The 3,175-nt window shown below is 39.0% G+C and overlaps 1 long non-coding RNA gene across 1 annotated transcript; it reads right to left on the bottom strand.

Moving 5' to 3' along the window:
• Positions 1–737: 737 nt before the first annotated feature.
• LOC133233369 (uncharacterized) lies at positions 738–2,928 on the bottom strand. The gene is made up of 3 exons (XR_009731695.1): positions 2,250–2,928; positions 2,071–2,153; positions 738–1,361 (listed from the first exon to the last, which is right to left on the bottom strand). It is a non-coding gene; the product is annotated as an uncharacterized LOC133233369 (long non-coding RNA).
• Positions 2,929–3,175: the final 247 nt, after the last annotated feature.

A 3,175-nucleotide genomic window follows, 5' to 3' on the forward strand; every position in this document is an offset into this window, starting at 1 on the left:
GCAATGGTTATACATTACTTTAGGACAAAGTTTGGATTTGTTACCAAAATCTGTCTGAAACCAATAACAGTTCCTCTGAAAGGTATTTACTTTTGCTATTTTAGTGGGGAGTACTATAATGCTTTCCAAAATAAATTAAATTTTATCCTAACTCTGTAACAATATGACTGTGAAAAAAGAAAATGAAAAACATGGGCATGACTACTAATTAAGATCTTAGTTAAACCTTTAGAAGAAAAATGTTTCCACACTCCAACTTAACTTTCTCTCAATTAGAAAGAAGGGTGGAATAAACAATGAGAAACAGTGAAAATTTGGCCTTCTCTGTTGGCTTCATCAATCAGAATAGGATTGGGTATTCCAAAAAGAATTACCAAGCCCACTCTTTGTGTCAGGCCTTTTCTCCAAGCCTCGGGCATCCATGTCTTCAGTTTATACAAGGTCCAGCTTGCACCATTTTGTACTGACCAGAGCAGACCCATCACTCATCTGCATTTGCATGATTGAGGTAAGGTCTTTGCAGCAGTAGGTCAGCACTCCACAACCAACTTGGCATATTTTCTCCCCAAGTCTCCCCACTCCTAACACAGATTGGTCTCTCCTGTGTCTAGAAACCTTTTCTAATCTCCACTTTTCTTCTTGAAGATGTTGTCACTCCCAACCCCAGTATTCAATAATTACACCAGACTCCTATCACCAGCAATGACTAGGCTTTTTTTTTTTTTTTCCATGAGTTTAAATAATCACTGGTGAAGCTGGGAAAAGAATAAAATAAAATTATTTCTAACAGGCCATTGCAATGTGCAAGGCCACATCAAGGGCTTAAACCTAATGGATCTGAATGTGATAGGAGGGAGTTCATTAACAAGTCTAAAGAAAGACTGTGTGTGCTCAGTCATGTCAGACTCTGTGGCCCCATGGACTGTAGCCCAGTAGGCTCCTCTGCAAGAATACTAGAGTGGGGTACCATTTCCTACCCCAGGGGATCTTCTCAACCTAGGGATCAAACCCACATGTCCTGAGACTCCTGCATTGGTTACTACCACATTTACCACTACTGCCACCTGAGAAGCCCTATGTAACTCCAAAGTAGGTTTGGTGGGTTATGGAAGCTATGAAAGGAGAATTAAAAAGTTACCTGTGAGCTACTCATCAAAGCATTTTAAAAAGGCAGTGGGCCCAGCCAGAAGACAGAGAATACTGTAGTCTATCGTCAAGGTTTTTCGTATTGCGATGGCAGAAACAACAGGCTAACTTAGCCTATTGTCGAGAAATATTGCAGGTCATCAAACTAATGCTTTATGTTCTGATGCCTTGCTAGCAAGTGTTCTGATTAGAATCTGTCTCTTCTTCAGGCCGACCTGGAGGGAGAGAATGTCCTGGTGCTGAGATCATGAATATTCTGGTTATATGACAGTTACAGCTCTCACTGCAAATGGATGAATTTGCATTCTCTGTCCATATATCAGCATTAAGCTGATTAATACAAATCTGAGCCTTGGAGATAGATGCTTCTGAACTGCCTAACAAAAGCAAGCCTCCAAGTCTGTAAGCCTAGGCAACTTAATAACTCCAAAGTAATGCCTCCTTGGTAGATATCTAACAGAAAAGAACTTCAGACAGAAAGTTGTTTGAATGAGCGAGTCATTTCTGATTGAGACTTCTAAATTCCCAACCAGCTCATTTGTTGAATCTATATTACTACTGACTCACCTGACTTCATCATACAAGATGATGAGAATTTTCTGTGGTGTGCTCATCTATTCACTTCACTACCATTTTCACCATGTTTAACTTCATAGTTATGACAGTCTTCTGATATCATTGATATCAACCAAATTATCATATTGGTTAATATAGGAGCATATGGCATGTTATAGCAGAATTGACTTTCTTTGTACTTTTCAAGTGTGTGCATGTCTTCCTACTTCAGGGTTTCTCCTCCAAGAGGGTCAATTCTGGCTTTTTCACCTGATCCCAACTTCCATCTCTTCTAACAGAACTCTATGTAGATTATCCATACAGAAATAAACATCTTTAAAACTAAGCTCTACAAAATGTGCTACCTACCTGCCTGTGGACTCTTCTAGGCCTCAAGATATTGGCTCTGATAATCACAGGTTTTATCCATCAGGTGTCTGTTCAAAAAGTACCTACAGAACATTATGAATGTGACAAATAATTTAGATGGGAAGATTAAACCCCTGCACTATCATGAAAACTGTATAGAGTTGATTAAATATGATTACTCTGATAATGGAGGGCTTCCGTGGAGGCTCAGTAATCAAGAATCTGCCTGCCAATGCAGGAGACTCAGGTTCAATCCCTGGGTCAAGAAGATCCCCTGGAGAAGGAAATGGCAACCTGCTCCAGTATTCCTGTCTGGAAAATCCTGTGGACAGAGGAGTCAAAAGGGTCACAAAGAATCAGCCACAACTTGGTGAGTAAACAGCAGCAACAGGATAACGGAATATGCTCTGAGCACTTATATCAAGCACGTTTCTCCCAAGGAATTGATGATTATTCTTAGCCTATTTTCACTGGTAACAGAAACGTTCTGGAAAAGCCTGTGTGTTTTCAGTGTGTGCTTTACGACATTTGTCCTGTGACTCCTATATTAGAATATCTGCCACTTGCTTCAGCAAGTTTATTTAAAAGTCTTAGATTTGCTAATATATCTGATCAACAGACCACTTTTTAGAAGAGAATATTTACCAACAGACTTTTATAAAAGATTTTGCCTCTCTCAAACATGGTCACCCATTGTTAGCTACGGCTTTATCACCTGTCTCTAAAACCTAAGTACTTTCTGCTCCTCTTTTTTATTCTCTTTGACATTAAGGTTTTCTGTAACCCAGTCAATTTCTCTCATTTAGGATCAGCATTCTTTCAGCTATAGACACAGTACTGGGCTGGGTGTGATGATTAAAAAAGATAAATAGAAAAGCTCTGTCCTCAGTGAGCTTCCCATATCTAGGAAAATCAAGCAAAGTCATATTAAATATATATATATATATATAGAGAGAGAGAGAGAGAGAGGAAATAAGTAAGTGCTAAGTGGTTAGTAAAAAAACAAAGTGCATCTGTAGCAGAAGAGATCATTTTGAGTCAGAATGGCTCTTAGGATTTCTGAGAAAAAGAAGAGTTTCATTTGGACCTAAAACGTGTATAGGTT

The sequence above is a fragment of the Bos javanicus genome, chromosome 20, assembly GCF_032452875.1.
Source record: "Bos javanicus breed banteng chromosome 20, ARS-OSU_banteng_1.0, whole genome shotgun sequence".
NCBI classification, from domain to species: Eukaryota; Metazoa; Chordata; class Mammalia; order Artiodactyla; family Bovidae; genus Bos; species Bos javanicus.